We start from the raw sequence: 17,905 nt of genomic DNA, 5'->3' as shown, positions 1-17,905 counted from the left end.
TCACTGACCAGTCAGGGGACTTTGAGCCAAGCCCTCCTTTTCCTGTCACGACCCCAATGTCTTCACCTGGAAAGAGCTGAGGGCATTTTGAGGTGACTCCTAAGATTTTAAAATTCTGCATGTTTTGTGGTGTCAGAACCATCAATTTCTGCTGAGCTGCATAATCCTGCAGCTGTTTCTCTGATACTTTCCAATCTTTAGATTTAATCTGTTCAACAATGTGTAATTTTTCAAAGGGAAGGTTTTATAGACACTTCTGAAATATCAGGGTGGGGGGGATAAATGGATGTTAAAAAATAGAAAACAACCAATTAAATAGTATATAGCATGTAATTCTCCTTGGAAACTTACCACGAAATTGAGGAGCACTTTAACAACTGGTAATTTAAATTGCATTTGAACTCTGCTAATGGTTTGTTTGCATGGGAACTTCAGTCATTTCACAGTGGTTCTTTAGCAAAGCTCCTTGTTCTCTTTATGGAAAAGAAGAAAAAAAAATAAGAGAGAAGTCCACCCCTGGGAGAGGAGACCACTGTCATTCCTGTGTGGAGGGAGCCGCCAGGTGTGAGAGAGATTGCCCTCGGGCCAAGGTGGAGAGCCTCACCTTCCAGTTCAGAGATCTAGCAAGTCTGATGCCCTTTACTGCTGTTGGAGAAGCCGTTCCGATTTCCATCTCCCTCTGCAAGGAGAAACTTCGGTTTCTTGGGGCTTGCGGGGGAGCTGTGCCTTATGAGATTGTACTGTCCACAGGTCTGGTGTTGGTCTCTGCATGCTCCATTCCTCAGCAAGTGTGGAATGATGCCTTTCTCATGTCAGTGGAATGGCATTGAGAATTCTAATGTTCTTAAAGACCACTAGGTCTCATTGCTTTGCTGGGCTCATCTTGATTATGGGCCATTTTCCTGACTTAATTTCTTTTTGCCGTCAGGCTATTCCTGCAGGCGTTCAGAGACTTGGTTGTGGAAGTCCTGGTTTTGCTCCAAAGCTGATTGTGTGGCCAAGGGCAAGGCCCTCTGCCCAGTGAGTTTTGGTGTTCTCCTCTGTCAAAGTGGCTCTCCTTGGGTCCAGGGAGCAAGCCCTAGACCGGAGCCTGGGACTGTCTGCCACTAAGTGTGGCTCCTGGAGTGGCCACCTCCCTGCTGTGGCCCCAGCTTCTCCCCCTGTCAGCTGGAACAGTTCAGGCGGGTCATTTTTAAGGTTCCTCCCAGCTTTGAGCGGATCTGAGTGTTTGAGGACTGAATGAGATAAGATACACAAATCAATTTCATGGTTGGTTGAATAATGTTTAAAATGACAACAATGAAAATGGGAGTAGTGGTTTTTCAGGTATGTGGGTTCCTTCTGCATAGACAAAGCATGCATGTTGTAACAGCCACTGTCTTGGAATACTCATCTGTTGGAAATGTACTGCATAATCCTTAGCAAAATAGTAACGGGTCTTAATGAAGTAAAACCTGTAATGAGGACTTACCTGGAAGTGTCAAGATTGTCCAGCTCTCTGCTGCTCACTGGCTGTGCTTTTTTCAGACAAGGAAACTAAGGTTCAGAAAGGTCACTCAGTCCCACAGTTAGAAATTTGTCTCCAAACTTTTATATATATATATATGTATATATATATATATATATATTTATTTATTTATTTATTTATTTATTTATTTTGGGGGGGTCTATTTTTATTTGTTGTTCAGATTTTGCTATGAATTTTTTCTTGGCTAACGTGTGAATATCTAACTATTGATCTCTTTCCCCTCTGTGATGATGATGAAGCTGTTTTCTCAGGAGGGCTGGGGTGCCTGCAATCTCCTTTCAATGATTCTGTGACAAATTGGAGGAATAGCAGGGCCAGGAGCTGACTGGGGGCTTAGCGGGTATAGAGGGAAGCCACCAAATTTGTAGGCTTCAAGCCTGGCATCATTCCTGGTATGGCCTAGTCAGTGAGTTCATAAAGCTGGAAAGTTCTAAAGCTGGCAAGATCCTAGAGTTTGTTGTGCCTTTTTTTTTTTTTAATGATTTATTTATTTATTTTTAGAGAGAGGGGTTGGGGAGGGGCAGAGGGAGAGGGAGAGAATCCTGAAGCCGACTCCACGCTGAGCACGGAGCCCTACGTGGAGCTCGATCCGAGGACCCTGAGATCATGACCTGAACCAAAATCAAGAGTTGGCCGCTCACCTGACTGAGCCACCCAGGCTCCCAAGATCTTAGAGATTTGTAAGCAACCGCCTTCTCCCATTTTCCACAGGTGGAGACGTCAAGGCACAGAAATACAACTGAAGACAGAACCTAGTCACCTAGTTCTCATTTGAGGCCTTTTCTCATTGTTCTCCTGGGCACTCATTAGAGGGAAGTTATTTTGCCTCAATTGGTGAGTCCTAAGAAGAAGAGAAGACTTTTTTCTTTTATAATTAATGCACGTGTTTTAATGGGCTTAAATATCCATGGTTTCAGTTGAACGCATGGGCACTAATGGCTGGGGTTGAATACGGACTAGAGGAGAGCCACAGCCTTCTCTCTTTTTATCTTGAGTTGATTTCATTGGCAATGGACAAAGTAGAACAGTGCTAATAAAATGTGTGGCAGAGCAGAGGCAGGACTCAGCTCTTGGAAGGAGGCATGAAGAGAAATTGGAAGAAAATTGGGAGCAGTGATGAGTTGGGATTGCCAATAATTGTATTGCTTCCTTCTTTCTCCCTCGGCGTGGAGGGACGCATTCTTGAAATTGAAAGACCAAAATGAAAATGTCGGTGAACAGTGTTATAGGCGTTTGCAAAGAAAGAAGAGTTGTACTGTTGAGTGATTCTTGTTTACCCCCGTGCGAGGTGCTGCTTCTTCTGTGATCTCATTTCATTTTCACAAAAATCCTTTGAGGTTGTAGGGGAGGCTTGATTTGCTCAGGCAAAGGGTGTGAACCTTTGTCTTAAAGGGTCTGCTAGAGTTCCACTGGGATCCTGTTCCATACTCAGAAAGGGGAATGGTGAACAGGTAGGGGAAGCTTTCCCTCGTGTTTTGAAATGCTTCTGTTCAGCTGGTAGAATAGAACATCACGTTCTAGCAAATAGGAGTGGTGAAAAGAATGGTGGTGTGGGCCGCCCTTGGCTGGGCAGAGATCTGAGGAAAGCAACAGGAGAGTTCCGGGAAAAGCTTCCATTTAGAATTTGAGATCGTGGTCTCCATCCTGAGGACCAGTCCCCGTGTGCCCCAAGCACTGGCTGTGTCCTGCGTAAATAATAAGCCTCGCCGTGTTTAGGGTATAGTTTTCCAAAACAGAGCAGGTGCTGTAGTGATTGATAACATCTAACTTCATTTAGGAGTGTGACCGGGTTTACAGTTACATTTTGTCACCTTTTCTTCATCATTGTATCCCAAAAGAACAACTGACCTTCTGTGTGCCATTCGATCTGCATGAGATAAAGGGCTGGCAACCACCGCTTTGACTTTTCAATACCTTCGCTTGTTCAGAATTCACACATGGTCTTGAATGTTTTGCCCGAAGCATACACTTTAGGAATCAAATGTGAATCTTTGTTACCTGCTCTACGTCCTGAGTTTTTTTCAGTGTTTAAAGTGAAACTTTGATTAATTTGAAGACTTTTGCTTGGATTAAAAACAAACAAACAAGCAAACAAACATGATGTGTGATGAAAGAATGGGAGAGAGTGCCTAAGCGGGAGGAAGCTAGAAGGTACTTAGAAGTTTTCGTTGTCATCGAACTTTACATCAGAAACCAGGGATGGACTGTATGGTGACTAACGTAATATAATAAAAAAAATTAAAAAAAAAGTTTTCGTTGTCTGTAAGCTGATTGTGAGCCAACTGTGGTTTATGTCTCCTGAAGTGCCAGTGCGGCCTTGGACTGCACGCGAAAGAGTATGTCCTCAAGAACATGGTGGATGAGGGATCCTGCTGGAAACCGGCAAGTCCAGAGATGAGGCGGGCTTCGGGCCCCATTTGAACAGGACTTGGCTCTGGTTCTCTGTTAGTGCTCCTTGCTCTGCTTTCCATGTGTTGGCTTCAGCCTTGCAAGTTCTACCCCATGGTCAGGGGATGGCTGCCTGCTGCATCCCGGGCTCTGGGCCTCCACTTCCCGCTGAGGGGAAAGACTTTTTGCCATGTCCCCATGGCCCTGGGTTGCTGTGCATTCCCGCACAGTGACTGAGGCCAAGAGGATGGGACTGTGCGTGTGACCTGTGCACTGGGTTCTCCTCTGGAATTGAGTCTGAAGACAGGCCCACCCACATCTCATGGCAGCCGCGTGGTGCAGAAGAGTGGTCCCTCCAAGGGTAGCTGGGTGCTTCTAGGAGGCAGCAAGAAGCCTAGTGCTATTTGGGTGACTGTGGACTTTCTTTCTACCTTCCTAACAGAGCTGCCCTAGAGTATGGGACTTTAGTCCTTGCTTCGTCCTCTGCGAAGGACATTAGCCAGCCCTACTGTCTACGTAAGAAGGCTGAGAGGACTGGAAATGATGTCCCACCAGGAACTGTCATGGGAAAGAGACGCCACTGGAGAGGGCAGGCGGCAGGGCACACATGATGATGGCCTTTAAGAATATAAAACCTGGTCAGAAGAGGGGTAGCATCCCTCATTCACAAGTGTATCTCGAGTCTGGTGGGATCTCTAGCACATAATAGGTGCACAGTGCATTTCGTGGATAGAAAGAATGAATCTAAAGGTAGTGAGTGTCCCTTTCTCCGGGGACATTCCATCGGACACCTGCCATTCTCTGTTGGAGAGTTCTAGGAAATCTAGCGCAGATGAGGCTGCTTGCATGGCTCTATGAGACTGAAACAAATGACTGGCGGAATGAGTCTTTTCGGGCCAGTATGGCCTGAGAAGTTTGTGAGTGCCTAACAAGGCATTGAGTACAGTGGGAGGGGGTGTCAGAGGTCTGCCAGTTAGTAGATGTGCACCCCCAGAAAAACAACATCCCCCTGCCTTCATTTCCCTGATCTGGGAATTAGGAATGATAATTCCTGTGCTGCCTGCATCTCATGTTTGCTTAGAGCAGACGGGTTGATAGATGCCAGCCTGTTTTTACAGACTGTAAAGTGTGGTCCATACAGGATAGATTATTACAGTTATTGTCGTCTTTAATTCACTGACTCATCTTGAATATAAAGAAAAACGAGACAGTGTAATGTGCAGTCCCCAGCACCATGTCAGCTACGTGGTATAAGCTCAGTGTATGTTCTTCCTCCCAACCCTGCATCCTCATCATCCCCAGGACTGGAGGGGCAGTAATTTGTCCTCAGTTTGCGGAAGGAGCTAGATCTGGAACCTTGTGTAATGGTAATGGTTGATATTGAAATGAAATTGTGTACTATTACTACTTTTCATATTTGATTTTGCTCTAGGTGGCAGGGGGTGGAAGGAGGTAGAATTGGGAGACTGAAGATGTCTCCATGCTTGAGAAATCCCTTAGAAGTTACAGTCTAGCTGTTCCGCTCTTGCTTTGATTAGATAATCACACCTTTTGCTCTAGGCGTCACCGGCCCAGTGGGAGTCAGGAAGGAAATTATTTTCCTCTGTTGATACTACAGTACAATTGTTGACGGTAGCCAAGGGCTTTCATTTTTAATATTTCCTCTTTGGTCCTTAGAAGGATCAGGTATTAGTCTGTGCCGGAAGCAGAGCGACGGTCACTTCCGCCCGAGGTGAATGTCTTGGCTCCCCGCAATCACTCAGTCAGGTGGTTTCTGGGCATGTGTGACCATCTGCTGAGCCAGCTTTCATTGCTTTTTATGTTATTGCTTCAGAAATACAAAAGGACTTGCTGGGTCTGAGCAGGAACCCATCCAGCCACCTAGGGCTCTGTGGCTGTTCAGTAACCCAGGGACGTCTTGTAGGAGATGTGTGCTATCCATGAAAGTCAAAGGTGGAGCTCTCTCTCTCTCTCTTGTTTCCTTCCCCCTAATTCCATATTCTAATACTTCCTGATGTCAGCACAGTGGAGATACCTCTGTTCTGTATTGGGCAGGGCCCTACAAGGTCAGAGGAATTCTCAGGTTCTTCTACTTGGATTCCTGTGTGGTAGGAAGGGTCTGATGCCTAATGGGTGGGAAGCCCCGTGAGTCCTTGGTAGGTTGCTACCAGATATCTACCCCTGGATCACAGGCTGTGTGCTTGTGCTCTGCCCTGATCTACTGTTTGTCTGGAAGTTAGTAAACCTCAGGGTCTTTAGGGCACCACAGTGAATGAGGTGGAGTTCCTGACCCTGAGAAGCTTTTGGTCTAGTTGGAGAGAAAGACATACATGTAAGGAATACACACTGGAAAGGAAGGAATTGTTTACAGCACCCATTTATTAATCACCATATCTGTTTCAGGCCTCATAGTAGGTGCTTCTGCAAATGGAGGTAAGTTATAGCCTTGGATCTCATGGGGCTTACTGGAAAGGTTGGGAGACTGGGAAGACTTGGAAATGTTGAGGAAGGTTTCCAGGAGGAGGGGATCTGATTTCAAAACCAGCGAGTGAGCCATGGAGCCTTATAGGCCAAGCTCAGAGCGCTGGCAGGGTACGCCTGCGCACATCACCTGAGCCAGAGCTGGCCAGGTTCTGAGGCTAGATGTAGCTGAGAGCACCATATGGCTGGGCAGGTAAGGATTCTCTCACCTTCCAGGTGTGGTTCCATCTCCAGTTTATTTCCCGTCAACATGTTGCAGCTAAAAGTGTCATGTGGACATCGAGCTGCAGTGACATTATTTCCGTGGTCCTCTCTTTGTGTCCAGAGCATGCCTGGGTATGTGTCACCAAGTGGGAAAGCCTCTCTGCATTTGCGGGGGCAGGGCAAGGGTTCCTCCCAAGAGTTCCTGGTAGCTGATCTCTTATGGTCTACTTCCTAGGCCTGCAAAACGGTGGAGGTGGTAGAGACCAGGACTGGGCCTCTCCTGCATGGCTGCTATCTTTGTTATCTATTGCTGCATCAACAACCCCAAACTTAATGCTTTAAGACAAGGAACGTGTATAATCTCACACTGTCTGTGATTTGGGACTTGGGAGCAGCTTAGATGGGAGGCTCAAGGCCTCTCCCGAGGTTGCAGTCTAGGTGTCTGGCAGCCTGCAGGCTCAGCTGCGGAGGCCCCCCGCCCAGGCTCACTCATGCAATCACTGGCAGGATTTATGCCCTCGCAAGGTGTTGGACTGAGGGCCTCAGTTCCTTGCTGACGGTGGGCTGAAGGCGGCCCTCAGTTTTTTGCCATGAGGGCCTCGCCATAGGGCAGCTGGCAACATAGCAGCCGCCTTCCCTCCAAGCAAGTGAGCAAGAGAGAATCCCCCAGACGCAAGCCACAGGCTTTCTGTAACCTCATCCTGGAAGTGGCACATCTTCTCTCTCTGCCTCATTCTATTGGCTCAAAGCAAGTCACTAGATCCAGCCCACACTCAAGGGGAGGGATTGCACAAGGGCATGAATACTGGGAGATGGAGTTCTAGGGGGCCATCTTAGGGACCGTCTACACAGATGCCCTAGGTTACATGGCAGGTACGAATGGGGGAGCAGGAGTTACATGGAACCACTTCTGTGGACCAGCCTTACTTGAAGGCTTTGGGAGAGAACTCTGTTTAAAATCTGAATAGAAGCATTGATCTCTAACTGCGTAGAATGCAAACTTGGCATGGCTTCTCGGAGGAGGAACCCACGTTTTCAGTGAACGCTGTGCTCCCATGCCTTTACATGTTTACCCTCCTTAGCAGAGCTGCTTTCATAGAAGTGCTTGGGTGTTCTTGCTTGAGCCTTCGCTCTGCAGGCGAGATGCCAAGACCTAGAGAGGGGACAGACTCCTTGCCGGGCCACAGAGCCGCCGGAGTTGGAGGGCCCCCCCGGAGGCTTCTTTGACTCTGCTTCTCCTCCACCTTTCCTCACTGTCTCTGCTTCAGAGTCAGTCCATACCAGTTTTCGACATGTTTTCTCTGCTTCTTACCACCTCTATCCTGTCCCAGAAACCGGTTAGGGGAAAACATGTTGAAATTTGGAGTCTGGAGCCTTCATGTTGTCCCTTCAGTTAAATTTCAGGGTCTGCATCTCCTGTTGGGTCATGCTGTGTCCTGAAAAGTTGCATCAGTCAATGTTACTTGGCTCAGCGTGTCCCTGCAGTAGGAATGACATTTGTATTAAGAACAGTGAGCCGATCTACAACATTGCTGTGGGACTGACAGGATCAGACATAAAACCTCAGCCAGCACCTTCCGTCTGGCAGAAAGTTCTTTTCTAGCGCATCCGTCTCCTCCCGCCCCCACCAACCAAACTGTCTTTTGTAAAACCAAGCCCAGCAGTCCATTTTATAGAAGATGGCAGGTTCCCTTAGAGTCTTCCTAACATTCCTAAAAAATTAATGGAAATGGAAGACTTAAAATTGTGGTCAAGCTCTTAGTAGCCCTGCAGCCAAAAGAAGGAAAGGCTGCTTGGGTCAGTAAGACTGTCCCTGGCCAGAATGTTCATACTACTCCCCCGCTCCATGGCCCCTTTTGACTCTCAAAAAAAATATATATATATATAGCGCTTTCAAAGTGTTCTTGTGTCTTATTTAATGTTTACTGAAAGTCCATAACGGGAAGTAGTTTCAGTTGGCTGAAGGCAACAAGGTGGAGCAGAATTTGGAATAGGAAGACCCTCAAGGATCGGCTGTCTGATCTTACTGAAGTCACGTAATCATTTTTTTTAAGTGGTTTCCATATTTGAAAGTGGGTGCGAATAGTCCCTGCCTCTTTTGTGTTCACAAAGCAGCATAATGTATACAGAGGGCCTGCTGTGTCTGGCACTCAGCACATAGTTGGTGCCCATGAAACACTGGCCTGTGCTCTCCGTCATAGTTTGTAAGTGCTGGAAATCACCCTCAGTTCTGCGCTCTGTCAGGCCGTTTTCTCAATGTCCCCCCCTTTGTACTGTCCCCTTGGCTTGGACCAGACCCTCAGCATTTGCATGTGTGGTCCCAGAATAAGTAAAAACCTTCACGTTTATAATTTTGCTCAATGACTCCCAAGACATAAATACAGACATCATAATTTGCTCATATTTTCTGGTATTTGGGAATATAGTAGCTCTGAGCACAAAATACTCACACCCTGTGTTTCACGAGCAAGGCCTTGGGGGCACCAGTACTTGAAAAGGCAGTGTTGCTTTTCATGACCAGCTTGTCTAGTCCAGAGGATGAGCTCCACTCAGCTGACTTCAGCCACCTCTTCCTTTTACGTGGAAGCTTCTCCGGGCCTGCCCAGCACTGACCCTCTTTGGTTCCTCTTCGGACTTCTGTAGGATGATATCATCTTACCCTGCTTCAATGGCGACTGGCTTGAGTTATATCAGTTATTAAAAATGATCTAATATTTCCCTTTTAAATCTAGGGCCCTGGCTCGTTCTATGATGAAGCTAGTGATTTATTTATAATATGGTACGAGACGGCTGCAGCCACTCTATGATGTAATCTAAGAATGACATGAAAACAAAACAGGCTTTTACATAATGAAAGTGTTCCTGTAATACATTTTATAGCAAGGCTTTTTTTTTTTTTTTTTCCCATTGAGAATGAAGAGAGATTCTTTCCTTTCCTCCCACTCCTTCCTTATCTTCTTTTCCCATTTATGAGTCTTAAGGCCTTTAAGTCAATTAAAAAAAAAAAAAAAACACCAGCTTTGGGAACACCACACAGACTCTGGTTTGCTCTTCTAATCTTGTCTTGTCATCTTCTTTGCTCTTCTCCCCACGGCCGCCATGGCTTCCGTTATGGCTACTGCTCTGCCCAGCTGCCTGTAGCCTCCTGTCAGAGCACAGCAGGCCTCACCCTTCTGTTGCTTGTGCTGTTGCTACCACTGTTATTGCCTCCACGATCTTGAGTTTTCTTCTGCTAAAGTCAGATACACTGCACTGGTTCCTACAGATGGCAGACTTCTTCAGGCCAGCTCACATGCACCTCTTCCTCCAAGCCTTCTCTGAAGCTTCTGTCCCCTACTTAGAAACCCTTTCTCTGTCTTATAGACCTCCATGCAGTGGCAAGCTCCCCATCCCCGTGTCAAGGTACATTCGCAGCGTATCAGAGTTAGAAGGGGAGAAGTGACTTAGGGGAGTGGGGAAGGGGCCTCCGTAGCTCTGGTTCGGCCCTCGACACGGTCATGGGGAGGTCATGGCCTGACTCTGAGTGTCAGTTTTCCTCCTCTGAAGAGTGAGTGGTTTGCAGTTCGTTTTATGTGGCCATGTGGGAGTATTGGTAGTGGCTCCTTGAGATGATGTGTGTTGAGAAGGATCCTGAAGCTGTATCCTGACAGAGTAGGAAAGAGTCCACGATCGTGCAGCAATATCTGCTATGGCTGTGGTTGGGGAAGGGAGGGTGGAGGTGTACAAGAGGTCTCTTGGCAATTTTTGGACTAGGTGATTTAGAGATCTCTTTCTCTTTTACCTTCTGGGATGCTTTGATATGATGACTTGAAGTGTCTTGCCCAAGGTCACACAGTTAGTAGTGGCTAGAATCCAATGTCAGGTTTAGAGATGGTTAAAAATGTATGTTCTAATCTCACATGTATTCATGCGGGCTGGCTGTGGGAGTTGAGAAGCTGAGATACATATGACTAGAGGGGCCGTGGTTTATTGGAGGCACAAGACTCCCCCAAATCTGTATGTCCTTGAGATAGGGTAGGGCCAGGAGATGCCTTTCACCTCTTTGTCTTCTTTACTTCCAAAGAGTTGTCATGCCTATACAGTTCTTATATATGTCAGATATGGCATTTTAAGTTCAAAGTCAGAAAGTTAGGTAACTTTGCCAGGGTCTTCTTGGGTCAGGGCTGAAAGAGTTAACCCATGGAATCTTTTGGATCCTCTCGCTGATCCCAGACAAAATGCTTAGCTCTCAGCAGAATGCTACAGTGCTTGGACTCTAGGTCAGCTCCAAACAAAAAAAGGTCCTGTAACAGTGATAGAGATAAAGGAGGGAAAGGAAGAGGGAAGTTTAGGACGGCTGATGACGTTGGAAACAGAGCCTTTTGAGGGATGAAAGAAGGAACTGGAAGTGGTTAGTGGGGAGAAGAGAGGGGATGGAGGAGGAGGGAGTAGAGTGGAACTCTGCCATGGAAGGGGACACGAACTCACTCTTTGTGACCTCAGAAAGAGTTTTGGAAGCAGGGGGTGGAAGCAACAGAAAGACATTTGAAGAAGGACTTAATATTATGGGTAGACCAGCAGTGGGATGTGCCATTTTGAGGCGTTATGACTTCACTATGTAGGTATGTAAGTGAAGGCTGAGACTGATGGGATAAGGTTGGTCCTCCCTGTCCTGAAAGTCTGGAATTTTCTGAAGGCACGTTTTATGTGCATTTAAATAATTCCATTTTAAAATGAAGACTTTATGGAGGAAAGTGATTCTTCCCTTCTCCATGGTCTTGGCACACATAAATGCTGACTTATCTTGGGCAATCTTTTGTTTCACTTAGCATTATTGATGAAGGAAAGCAGGCTAACTGAGGATGTCTTAGTACTTTTTTGTACTGAGTGTATTTTTTGAGAATAACTTCTCTGTTTTTCAAGGTAGTTCCAGAGAATTCTGTACTGTTGCCCTCCCTCAACCCTCCCTACCCCACTGTCAGTGGTTTGCTTTTTCTGTTCTATCAGAGTGCTTTGTTTATACATTCAGTGGAATATTCGCATCACTTAGCTCTGCTATATAAGTAGACTTTCAGTCTTCCTTCTTTGCTGGATTATAGAAGCTTCTTAAGAGCATGAATCCTCTTATTCCATAAGAGGACCTATGGTGCTTAGGGCAGTGGTTTGCAAGTAATAATGATGGCTCATTAACTTAACAACTATTGAGCACTGCTGTGTCCTAGGCAGTATTCCAGGTCCTGTGAACAAAATCAACCTAGAACAAACCTTCTATTTGATGGAGACAGACCATATACAAATTAACGCATAAATATATAATATTTCGGTTGTAATCTATATTCAGAAGAAAAATAAGACAGGTTAAGGGCACAGGGATTGGGGAAGACACAGATTTAAATTCATTGGTCTGAGAAGTTCTTCCTGATAAGGGTCCACATGAGTGGGGACTTGAATGAAGTGAAGCAGTAAGCTGAAGCCAAGAGGAGAAGAATGTTTCAGGCTGAGAGAAAGCAATTGCAAAGGCCCTGAGGCTGAAGCCTGCTTGGTACACTCTAGAAAAGTGAGGAGGCCGGTGGGCTGGAGTGGAGTGCCTGAGCGGAACAATATAGGAGAGGCGCTCACGCATGCTCATGAAAACCATTGCAACAACAAATACTTGCTAATAAGCACCTATGGGAGATTCCCAGAAAAAAAAATGCCTTTGTGACGTAGAGAATCCACAGAAGTCTAACAAAAGGATGACAAAAGGTATTTCTGCTTTTCAGCTTTAGGATGCAGGGGCTGTAGGTGGAGCTGGGAGCTTAGCAGTGCACAGCTCAGGACAAGTCCAGATGCGAAGGGTCCTGGTTTCCCTGGCGGAGGACTCCCCTTTTTGACTCTCTGCTCCAGCGGCAGGCGCACCTGCAGGGAGGCTGGGGCAGATGGGCAATTGCATGCCTAATCACCCATTCAGGCACCCACTTATTTGTTTTCCACATGCAAATGTGGGTTTTTTGCAGATGGATTTAATATATTTGTTGCTTCCTCATTTTATTTAAAACAAAACAAACGACCAACCATGTCAGTTGAGGGCAACAAATAGAAACATGAGTATTACAGTCTTGCTGTGTGTGCTGATTACACGGCTGAAAGGGATCCTAGGCAAATCAGTATTTTCTGTGCTCACATATTATTATTTTATATACTGTCATTATTACTGTCATCATTGTTAAACAAAAAAGGGTTTTAAAGAGGGAGGCGGTATTATTTTTTCTAAATCATTTTCTCAATATTTAAGGCTCCATATTTTTACCATGTGGTTTCCACTCTCACTTTTTTAGTTTCTGAACTTCTGGACCATTGTTTAAAAAAAGGGCATCGTGGAATCTCCAAAGGCCATGGCAGGTGGTGCCTGCAACTTCTTTAGCCTGGAAATAAACAAATAAACAAGCACAGAGTAGAAGTATTTGCCCCTATCGATGTGCTATTATTATTTGTTGTGCAAGATCATGCAAAAAGTCACTTCCATTTATCGGAGAGCCTGTAGGTCAACAGCAATACCAGATAGAGGAGTTGGTGGGTGTTTGCTTTGATTTACAATGACATTTCCGAGCTCTAGAGTAGGATGTCTGAATCCTTAGATACTTTGGCAAACTCAGGGAAACTGAGGCCTGGAGAGGTAAAATGACTTAGTTAAGGTCTCAGAGAGTGAGAGGTAGAGATTGGATGTGCGCAGCTGGAGCTCTGGCAGATGGCTACCTCTGGGGCCTGGGCTGATGAAGACACTGTTGGAACCCACAGAAGATGACATCTCAAGGTGAGGTCTGTGTGTAAATGGTGTCTACGTGTCTCGCTTCCCTCTCATAACCTAACTCAAAAATCCTTTTGGTATCAAGTCTTGAGCAGAGAAGCAGCGGTGGGGAATGTGGGTGGGAACTGCTTACAGCTTGCCTGACAAAGCTGTGGACTGTGTACGAGTATGTGTATACGTGTGTGCGCCATGCATGAGAGCCTGGGGTGCAGATGGGCGTAGTCGGAGGGAGAGGACAGACCGTTTGGCAGTAGGAACTTCATCATTAGGCACAGAATTTTTGAGCCAGAAGGAAGGCTAAAGCTTACCGAATTTGACTGCTTTATTTTGTAGAAAAGGAAGCTGATGTCCAGAGTGGTTGAGAGCCTTGCCCCAAATCGTTCAACTTTAATTGAGTACTTAGAATATCAAAGCAGCGGCATCCTTTGATAGAAACTTTTATTTGGAGAAGTACCAGTCATTACTATCAAATCGTATTTACTATTAGCCAGTGGGGCTGCTCCTGTGAGATGGACCGTCTGCGTGCTTTGGGCTTCTTTCTTGAGATACGGTTTTGGCAGGAGGAGAATGTCACGGGGCTGCAAGGGCTCCAAATGCAGGCCTTCTCTGTTCTTGCAGACCTCACGGATACCTAATCAGACATCGGATGGATGCTTAGTTCACTGACCTCCCCAATGACAGACTTACAATGAGCCTCTGATAAAGTTAAGGTTGGAGATCAAGACCAGTTAAGTAACATTTTATGGATCTTTTATATATTCTTAAATGTAGGACCCTTTCACTTCTATTTATTTATTTATTTATTTATTTATTTTTAATTTTTTTAAAAAAGATTTATTTATTTATTCAAGAGAAAGAGGGAGAGAGCATGAGCATGAGTGGGAGGGGCAGAGAGAGAGGGAGCGCTGAGTGTGGAGCTGGACGCGGGGCTTGATCTCACGACCCTGAGGTCATGACCTGAGCCGAAATCGAGAGTCGGTTGCTTAACAGACTGCGCCACCCAGGTGCCCCATCCCTTTCTCTTTTCACTGTGAAACATTAGGATGCTGGGTTTCTGGGGTATGGATGCAGAGGCCAAGGTGGTATTTGTGGTGGCGGCCTGAGAGCAGGAAGGTTTGTCTGTATGAAAAAGGAAACCTTTGTCAGGAACGTCCTGAGAGAGGGTTCACGTTGTGTGTAGTGGCTGCGAGAATGATAAATGGCCCTGGGGACAGCCTGGACACCGAAGGCCTCTAGGAGCAGAGGGTGGTGAGCAAGGAAAGGACTGTTGACGTAGCACGCATTGAAGCTGCTGTGCCCGCTGTCCGTGCAGGGGTAGCTGTGCGCCTCTGTTCGCCGGGAAGTCCGTGCCGTCCGTGCCGTCCCCACAGCGAGCCGGACAGTCCCAGACACCAGCGGCAGCCTCCGTGCCCGTGTCAGACACAGCGTGTTAGGGTTTGTGTCTCTCGACTTACTCCCCCGTTTCTCTCTTCTCCTCTACCAACCCTTTCGCACCTCCCCCTTTGGGAAAAGAAATCCTCAGAATTGTCTGAAGGTTTCTTTATGTTGATTTCTTTGTGTTTTGTAACTAATTTGGTTCTTGTTCCTCTCTGAAACTAATTCCTTTTATGTGAGACCACATTGTCATATACTTGAATTTGCTTTAGCTCTGAGTTCTTTTTTCTTTGACTTAAAAAAATGTTTTATCCTCTTCTCCTCGGACCTCCAGCTTTCTTATCTACATGGACAAACGATTTTTGAGGAATCTTTAGGGAGTTATTGACTGCGTTAGAACTACTACTATAGAAGCAATTCTGATGGCAGAATCCCACATTTAACTCGCTTTTAAAGAAATAATTTATTTTATTTTATTTTTTTTTTAAAGATTTTATTTTTATTTATTCGACAGAGATAGAGACAGCCAGCGAGAGAGGGAACACAAGCAGGGGGAGTGGGAGAGGAAGAAGCAGGCTCACAGCAGAGGAGCCTGATGTGGGGCTCGATCCCATAATGCCGGGATCACGCCCTGAGCCGAAGGCAGACGCTCAACCGCTGTGCCACCCAGGCGCCCCAAGAAATAATTTATTTTTACTTTAGCTTCGAGGAGTAGCAGTGGGGAAGAGGGCATTCTGAAAATAAGACAAACATGCCAAATGAGTTGCTGATTTCCAGCTAGGCACATGGAAAAAAGCTTTTATTTCAGTGACCTCTCTGCTCATTGGAAAACTCTGGGCTGCTGGATTTCATGATCCCGAGACTCTGGGTGCTCTCGAATTACAGTGAGTGATGAGGGCAAATCGCAGGGTAGAGGATGCTCTTATTGGGCTCCTGGGTGTATGGAGACATGCTGTACTCTGGCATTAAGACGCCTCATTTCGTCCAGTTGGGTAAGATTGAAGAAATAGCTCCACCAAATCCCTAAATACATGGAGCACATACAGAGTGCCGGGCTGGTAGACAGTCATCCCCAACATGGGTTAAGTTTCAGCGTCGCCGCTGGCCACACTTTGGTGATTCCTACTGGATTTGTCCAACTTGTAGACACAGGCCTGGTTCTTGTTCCGCCCCTCCCCCAACCCCGAGTTGGCAGCGTCTTTACTCGATTCTTGTTGCATTCGGATCTATGTGCTATTATTAAGACTAACACACTTAATGAGAGGATGGGATTGCTGAACTCTGACCCCAGCCCTGCCCCAGCCACCTGTGGAACTATTCACAAACATTCTCATTTACTCAACAAATATTTAAATGAGCACTTTTTACACATCAGGTACCAGAGATACAAAAATGGGTAAGACACGGTTCTTACCTTCACTGCTTTCTGTCGGGGGTAGGGAGCTAAGGACACAAATAGAGGTGCAGTGACTTCTTCTTTTGGGTCTCCCTTTTACATATCAAAGGGCCAGAACTGGATTAGATGATGTCCCCAAGGTCCCTTCTGAGGCTAACATGCCATCGTCTGTTCACGATTCATCAAATATCCGAAAATCACTTGTTTAACGGAGAATTGGTAAACGTTTCCCCTTTCTCCCCAGTTTATAGGGGGTGATGTTGACGATGAATGAGACAGTATCGACAAAGTGCTTTAATAGGCAAGTTGCAGAAAGACATGATATAGGTTTGAGGCATTATTATTAACGGAAAAATGAAAACAAGGACTGATGTTTTTAAAGAGAGAACAGATGGTTCTTTTGTTTAGAATTTGAGTATAAAGGAGAGAAAAAAAGGAGATACTTGCCATATTGTTTAGGCCCTGAATGTGAGTGACTTTAAAATGCCAAAACAATCTGGTGAGGAAAGTCCCATGGATTCAAAATAGCTCCTACACTGATCAAACTATAATTAATTTAACAAAAAAATGACAGTAAGAAAAATCCTAATAAGAAATGCCATGGTGACAATTGACACAACCTAACAAAAACTCCCGTTTTTGCGTCAGCTCTAGAAACTTAATTTTTCCTGTGCTCAGGAGTTCTACCACACAGAGGAACAAATTAGTGGGAACTGATTTAAAACTGTGTTTCTTTCTCAAGTCATCCCCCCCCCCCAAGTTATTTCAGTTTTCCATGACTCATAAAGGAAATCTTCAGGATTCACAAGAAATTGGCAGTCCTCTCCCACCTTTGCTGTGGATACTGATAGAATGGTGGGAGCTGGGGTGGTTGAATGAGACAGCAACTCAAAGGCCTTGGGGGACAAGGCAGAGGATAGGGGCCAGGAAGGACCTTTGAGAAGTTTGAGAGAAGACTTTGAAATGGTTTCTTTTTCTTTATTTCTAAATTTCTTAGAATCTGTCTGTGCAATATATGGTTAATTAATGTCTCCTTTTGGCAGCACGCTTTCCCTCTGATGGCCTATCACTCGTGAGGGGACAGAAAATGTGGACTTTGAGAATGAGCTCGTGGGCCACCAAGCTGGGGGCATTTAGTAAGATGTGCTAGATCTTTCTTCCAGGTGCTCTCTGACCTGTGGTATGAGTGCGCCTCAGTTTCCCCACTATGGAAGAAGGAGGTTCTTAGAATGTTCATTCAGACACTAATCTGAATTCGGGTCCACATCTTCTCATACACGGCCGTAGGAAGGCTGGGGATGGCTTTTCATTTGGGAGTGCTTAAAAGCAAACATGCCTCCCCAAGACAACGAGAATGAAAAGTCCGCTTGGCCGTGGTAGGAACCCTTTGTCCACGATCCAAGCCACCTGGTGAGGTGGTTCCTCAGTCCACTGCCTTGGAGGGCAAGGTGGCATGGCTGCGCGTGGCCAGCGCCTTCAGAGACCCAGAGGACCAGGGTGGGCTTGGGGAAGAAGCACCGTCTTGTCGTGTGGAGCTCTGGGTGTCAGTCCTACTTTTGCTACTACCCGTCTGTGACCTCCTTGACGTTTCTCCAGGTCCGATTGGCTCGTTGGTCTGTGAGTTATCAATGGGATGAGAAGACATTCTAGGCTGCCCTCAAGCTCAGGCTTTGCTCAGAAGAGTCCCAGGGGCCCTTTCACGGTGTGTCGCACGTGTTTCTATCGGATGCCTATTTCCTCTGACCTTGTATCTGAGTCAGAAGTATAC

At 46.0% G+C, this 17,905-nt stretch overlaps 1 protein-coding gene across 15 annotated transcripts in view; it reads left to right on the top strand.

Annotated features, from left to right (window-relative positions):
* Nucleotides 1–17,905, top strand: part of LOC103676028 (LIM domain containing preferred translocation partner in lipoma) — a 644,793-nt gene that overhangs the window by 62,310 nt on the left and 564,578 nt on the right. For 4 of the 15 annotated variants that reach the window (XM_040621466.1, XM_040621453.1, XM_040621464.1 and 1 more), the window contains exon 3: nt 2,240–2,362. The exons of the other annotated variants lie outside the window; for them this stretch is intronic. The gene's annotated coding sequence lies outside the window, so the exon portion shown is untranslated. The remainder of the gene's footprint in view (nt 1–2,239; nt 2,363–17,905) is intronic. 15 annotated transcript variants of the gene reach the window in all.

This window comes from Ursus maritimus, unplaced genomic scaffold, assembly GCF_017311325.1.
Source record: "Ursus maritimus isolate PB19 unplaced genomic scaffold, ASM1731132v1 scaffold_4, whole genome shotgun sequence".
Taxonomy (NCBI): Eukaryota; Metazoa; Chordata; class Mammalia; order Carnivora; family Ursidae; genus Ursus; species Ursus maritimus.
The sequence above is the reverse complement of the archived record's forward strand: the minus strand, read 5'-3'. Positions and strand labels throughout refer to the sequence as shown.